Consider the following 6,721-nt stretch of genomic DNA (forward strand, 5'->3'; position numbering starts at 1 on the left):
TGCAACCAATCTGTGCTACATGCACGGGATGGGATACTATTTAATAATAACAAAAAATAACTTTCAAGCCACCTAAGACACAGAAGTAACTTAAATGCATATTGCTAAGTAAAGAAGCCAGTCTGAATATGGTTTCATATCATATGATCTGATTAATATTAAATTCTGAAAAGGACAAAATTATATAGATGTTAAAATGATCAGTGGTTACCAGGGTTCCATGGGGGTCCAGGGTGTTGAATAGGTAGTGAATGTATGACAACTTTTTTTTTTAACATCTTTATTGGAGTATAATTGCTTTACAATGTTGTGTTAGTTTCTACTGTATAACAAAGTGAATCAGCTATATGTATACATATATCCCCATATCCTCTCCCTCTTGCGTCTCCCTCCCACCCTCCCTATCCCACCCTTCTAAGTGGTCACAAAGCACCAAGCTGATCTCCCCATGCTATGCAGCTGCTTCCCACTAGCTATCTATTTTACATTTGCTAGTGTATATATGTCAATGCTACTCTCTCACTTCGTCCCAGCTTACCCTTCCCCTTCCCCGTTTCTCCAAAGAAGATATACAGATTGCCAACAAACACATGAAAGGATGCTCAACATCACTAATCATTAGAGAAATGCAAATCAAAACTACAATGAGGTATCACCTCACACCGGTCAGAAAGGCCATCATCAAAAAATCTACAAACAATAAATGCTGGAGAGGGTGTGGAGAAAAGGGAATCCTCTTGCACTGTTGGTGGGAATGTAAATTGATACAGCCACTATGGAGAACAGTATGGAGGTTCCTTAAAAAACTAAATATAGAACTACCATATGACCCAGCAATCCCACTACTGGGCATATACGCTGAGAAAACCATAATTCAAAAAGAGGCATGTACCACAATGTTCATTGCAGCTCTATTTACAATAGCCAGGACATGGAAGCAACCTAAATGTCCATCGACAGATGAATGGATAAAGAAGATGTGGCACATATATACAATGGAATATTACTCAGCCATAAAAAGAAATGAAATTGAGCTATTTATAGTGAGGTGGATGGACCTAGAGTCTGTCATACCGAGTGAAGTAAGTCAGAAAGAGAAAAACAAATACCGATTGCTAACACATATATATGGAATCTAAAAAAAAAAAAAAAAATGGTTCTGATGAACCTAGGGGCAGGACAGGAATAAAGACGCAGACGTAGAGAATGGACTTGAGGTTTATTTCTTCTTATTCTTGCTAAACTTGATACCTTGTAAACAGTCATAGTATTAGAACCCATGCAGTTAGAGTACAATTGCATCCTTAAAACTTCTATTTATATCCTTAAATTGTAGTTTAACATCATCATCTACGTTTTCAACAAACCTACAAAATACCACAAATATGCAACACACAAAAGCACAACAAACATACAAAATACCACAAAGGCTTGATCTCGAATAGATAATCCAGCAAAAACAGTGTCCCAGTGAGACAATTCCTAAAAGAGAGGAAAGTTTCTGTAGAAGATGTATACAAACATCTAAGGATTAAATGTGACCCTTTATGTTGGGTTGCTGATTCAAAGGGGACGATATGGGTCACCCTCACCAGGCTAAAATAGAAATAAAATGCCCTCGTGCGGGGCTTCCCTGGTGGCGCAGTGGTTGAGAATCTGCCTGCCAATGCAGGGGACACGGGTTCAAGCCTTGGGTCTGAGAGGATCCCACATGCCGCGGAGCAACTGGGCCCGTGAGCCACAACTACTGAGCCTGCGCGTCTGGAGCCTGTGCTCCGCAACAAGAGAGGCCGCGACAGTGAGAGGCCCGCGCACCGCGATGAAGAGTGGCCCCCGCTCGCCGCAACTAGAGAAAGCCCTCGCACAGAAACGAAGACCCAACACAGCCAAAAATAAAAAATAAATAAATAAAATTTTTTTTAAAATGCCCTAGTGCTCCCTTTGAGTGTTTTCTTTAAAAGTGGCAATTTTTCAACACTCTTAATGGCTGCACTGTCCAATATGGTGGCCACTGACCAAGTGTGGTTATTGAGCACTTGAAATAGGCTGGTCCAATCTGAGATGTGCTGAAATTATAAAGCACACATCCTATGTCAAAGACTTACTATGAAAAAAAGAATGAAAAACATCTAATTAGTATTTTTTTTCTAGACCTTGATTACATGCTAAAATAATATTTTGGATATATTTGGTTAGACTAAGTATTTTATTCAAATTAATTTTGCCTGTTTTTTAAACTTTAAAATATGTGGATACTACAAAATTTTAAATGACCTATGTGTTTGCATCATAGTTTAATTGGACAGAGATGCTTTAACACGTTGATTGAGCCATTGTTAGGTCTGTGTTAAAGAGATAGCTGCATGGCTCATTCCCTCAACTCCTTCGTTGTTCAAATGTCCTCTACTTGACAAGGTCACTCAATGTAAATTACAACTCCCTAAATTCCTGACCTCCTTACACAGCTCTGTTTCTTTTCAATTAACATTTATCATCAACCTAGCTCACTACATAGCTTATTTATTATATTGACTGTTTATGGTCTTTCCCCCCTGCCTCTACCTCTATAAGGCAGAATTGTATCTGTTTTTCCTCACTGATGCATCCTCAGCACATAGAACAGTGCCTGGTACGTGGTAGGCAATTTTTTAAAATATGCTGAATAAATGAATGGTAAATGTTAAAAGAAACATTGCAAAATATTCTAGTGAAATATCTATGGTCAGTATGTGAGGCCTTTAGGCAAGGTTGTCAAAGGGTGGTGTTTTTTTTAACCTGCTCTCCTGTAAGCTTATACCCTCCAACTCATGCCCAGCTCTATCCCCCAGGCCGCTGCCCCTGATGCTGAGACCTCGCTGTTCTTTACTTCCTGCTTCTAGGCCAGCTGAGAGATTTAGGGTTGGGGCACTAGAGATCAGATTTTGGCCCTGGAGCAATATTACTGAGCCTCCCCCATGCAGATGAATTGATATGTAGTATCTTAATAAAATGTTTCTGTGATGCAATTTATATACATGCCCTCATTTAACTGGATTAAAGTGAATATGACAAAGTGAGATTTGTTCATTCACCTCTGAGTTTGAATTGGAAAGTATTACCAGCAGAAGCTCTTAAGAAACAGTATGTAAAACACAGCTGGGAGCTAAATTAATGGCACCAAATACATAATAGTGCAAACCATCAGAAATTGGGCTATAGATATTAATGACACACCAAGCTTTTCCTATCAGGAATAAAAAGAAATATTGCTCTGAAAATGGTCCAAATCACCCAGAAGTTCTTGATTTTATCCAAAACTCATCAAATTCCATATTCTTTTCATATTTCTGCTTAAGTTTTGATACATTAAATCACACCCAAATCATATTTAAATGGAGATTGCTCATGTCCAGGAAGAATTATTGTAGCATCTGTTCATTTATTATATCAAAGTTGTTAATATCCATTCTACTTTTTTTATGCCCCATTTTACCAGGAAGAGAAATGGTCTCATTTTGGCAGTCTTTACACTAAGCCTACTGCTTAGTTTCTTGATGTAAACCTTACATCCAAGTAGAACTGCCAACTCTTATCATGTGACCTAAGAGTCGTACTTGTTGTCTAGTAATATTTCCCCAAGGGAACTCCCAGGCTCTGTGATTGATATCCTCACCATTAGAGAGTCACTCCTTTGTTTATGTTGTATAATCTGGGACAAGACATTTTTATCCTTAGAAGTCTTTGTTGAAACTCATTACTCTGTGGAGTGTTACATATGGTTAAGGTATTATTAGAGATTTATACCTTAGCATAGATTAGTATATCAAATTGTTTCTCTATTTAATTGCCAGTTGACATTGGTGTTCTGAGAGAATGAGGCATACGAGATGAAAACTGATGAGAAGTTCAGGAGATGAGAGAGAGTGCTATATTTCAGAGTATTGAACTTAATCCAAAGTAGAGAGGATTCCTTGGAGAATGGAAATAAAAAGCTTTGGTCAGTCATGAGGAGATTGGGGGCCAGAAGAAGGGAGAGAGATCAGGATGATCAAACAGAGCTGGGAGGTAGGAAGGGGTTATGTAGAAATTTCACTTAGTGCTCCATGGCTCCTTTACTCTCTCATCATTAATACTAGTCAAAATGCCTCTTTTTATTTCAAATTACTGTCTTACCCAAGGACCTGGCAAAAACCAGAAGGTACACTTAAACATTGGAAAATTTGAGGAGAGTCTAATTAAAACCATTTTTTGCAAAGGTGTGTGCAGGGTTTAGGAGAAGCGAGAGGGCATGGTACAGTACCTTGAAACTAGCAACAGAAGGGAACTGTGACCAGCCCTGGGTCTGAAAATGCAAACAGTGGGAAAGAGTATTAGAACTCAGATACAAAACTGGATGAAGAGGTTCCCTGACGTGAGCCGTGGCCTTTGGTAGAGGAACAAAGCCAACCCTCAGCAACCCGGCAGACAAGGAGGTGGGAGAATAAACACGTGGACCTCACACTCCTCCCAGCCTCCAACTTCCTGCTAGAACCTCTGTTGGCCAGACCCAACCTTTAACAGAAGGTCCTGTTAATAGCAAGGGAGCCTAAGCTATTTTCAACAAGGAAGAGAAAGAACCTGTTTCTGTCAACTTTTTATAGAATATTATATTTTTAATAAACTATTCTTCATTTCAAAGTGAGTTCATGCTTTCTTCATCCTCTCCATTGTTAGTCAAGACTTCAGAATTTCTACAGGCACTAAATTCTGGGTTGAAGATAATGCATCATATTGGAATCAATGGAGTACAAATGTAAAGTGCCCCTAACTTATAACAGATTATTTTTTAGTTGTTGCAACTGTATTCAATCAACTGTACCCAAGCAACTGAACTAAACTATTCTAAGTCAAAGCCAAAAAAATGACAGGCTCATGAAAAAATTATTTTGGAAGCTGGAAATATTTGCCTTGGTATCACTCTTAATGTTACTTGAAAATCTTGTACACAGGGACAGACATAGGATACTCACACACACACAAACACACAGACACACCCCTATAGCCAGCAAGCTAACTGGTATTCAGTAGCTACACAGTTCACAATTAAGTGAAAAAAAGAAAAGAAAAAAACACTGCTGTCATGCACAGACAGATGAACAATTGGGATGACAGCTGTATGCCAACAACCTGTGGGTGATAAAGAGCTGAAACGAGATTCCAAGTTAGGTGGAAAATAGGATGTACTTCTAGAGTTGTGTTTTCTATAACCATCAACAAATAAAAGAATATAATATAGAACTTAGAGGTCCTAAAAATTAAAATCCATACCTTGCAAGAATCACTGTTTCAAAGTTCCAATTCTGAGGTTCACTACTTTGCCAATTACAATTCCAACATTTTCCATAAAACAAATGCATAAATTAATTAACAATTCCCAGGAAATAGTGTTGTTTTGAGTCTTGGGGTTTTGTCTATTTATTTATTTATCAGTCTTTGCTTATTTTAGCAAATAGCTTTTTTCTTAACCAAAGAACTTGAAATGAAAAGAACTAAGTCAAGGCAATACTAGATGACGAGTATGGTTTTTTCCATAAAGGCTTTGCTTTTATTCTTGGAAGAAAAGAAAATGACTGTGAGATCAGCCCTTCGACAGTTCACAGAAATTGACTGTAACAGCTCTCTTTGAAGCCGACGTTGAAGCATCAGAGGCTTTTTAGCTCCTATGTTTTGAGCGCTGGTATCCTAACAATAGGAGTATAGGAGATAATGAGTCTCTGTCTCTTTATTTGCCTCTGCTTAATGTTAGCAAAGCAAAGACAGCTAATTTTTCATCCACTGAATACTTATTATTCCCCCAAAGCCAGTGTTCTCACTGAAGAATGACTGGATGTTAATTGAAAGTAAAGGAATTCCCTTTTTAAAAAATCTAATGATTTAGGAATTATAAATTCCTACTTTTCCACCACTGATTACCACTTATATCCAAGATACTGTTACTTCTACATACACTAGGATGAGCATATGGGTTGTTAAGAATGGTGGCCATTGTGATTGGTAAGGGCTCATGATACACCAGTTACTACGTATTTAGAATATTTATGTCCATTTTATATCAAACAACAAAATCCAACACCGTCATAAATAGACTCTAAATACAAAGCTTATGGAAGATGAGAAGTACAACCTTCTTTTCATGTCTCCTCCCACTCCACGCCACATTTTATGGAAACGCTTCAGTATTTATGATCAATGGTAACTGATTTTTCATATTATATTTCTCTTTTAAGAATCACTTTTGGGGACTTCCCTGGTGGCGCAGTGGTTAAGAATCCGCCTGCCAATGCAGGGGACACGGGTTCGATCGCTAGTTTGAGAAGATCCCACATGCTACGGAGCAACTAAGCCTGTGCACCGCAACTACTGAGCCCACGTGCTACAACTACTGAAGCCCGTGCTCAGCAACAAAAGAAGCCACCGCAATGAGAGCCTGCGCACTGCAACGAAGAGTAGCTCCCGCTCTCTGCAACTAGAGAAAGCCCATGCGCAGCAATGAAGACCCAACGCAGCCAAAAAAAAAAATTACTTTTGGAACTTCCTGGCTGTCCAGTGGTTGACTCCGCGTTTCCAATGCAGGGGGCGAGGGTTGGATCCCTGGTCAGGGAACTAAGATCCCACCTGCTGTGCAGTGTGGCCAAAAAAAATAATAATAATAATGTCATATGTCAATTGTACCTCATTAAAAAAAAATCTTAAAATAAAAGAA

This window comes from Balaenoptera borealis (assembly GCF_965194805.1).
Source record: "Balaenoptera borealis genome assembly, chromosome: 6".
Lineage (NCBI taxonomy): Eukaryota > Metazoa > Chordata > Mammalia > Artiodactyla > Balaenopteridae > Balaenoptera > Balaenoptera borealis.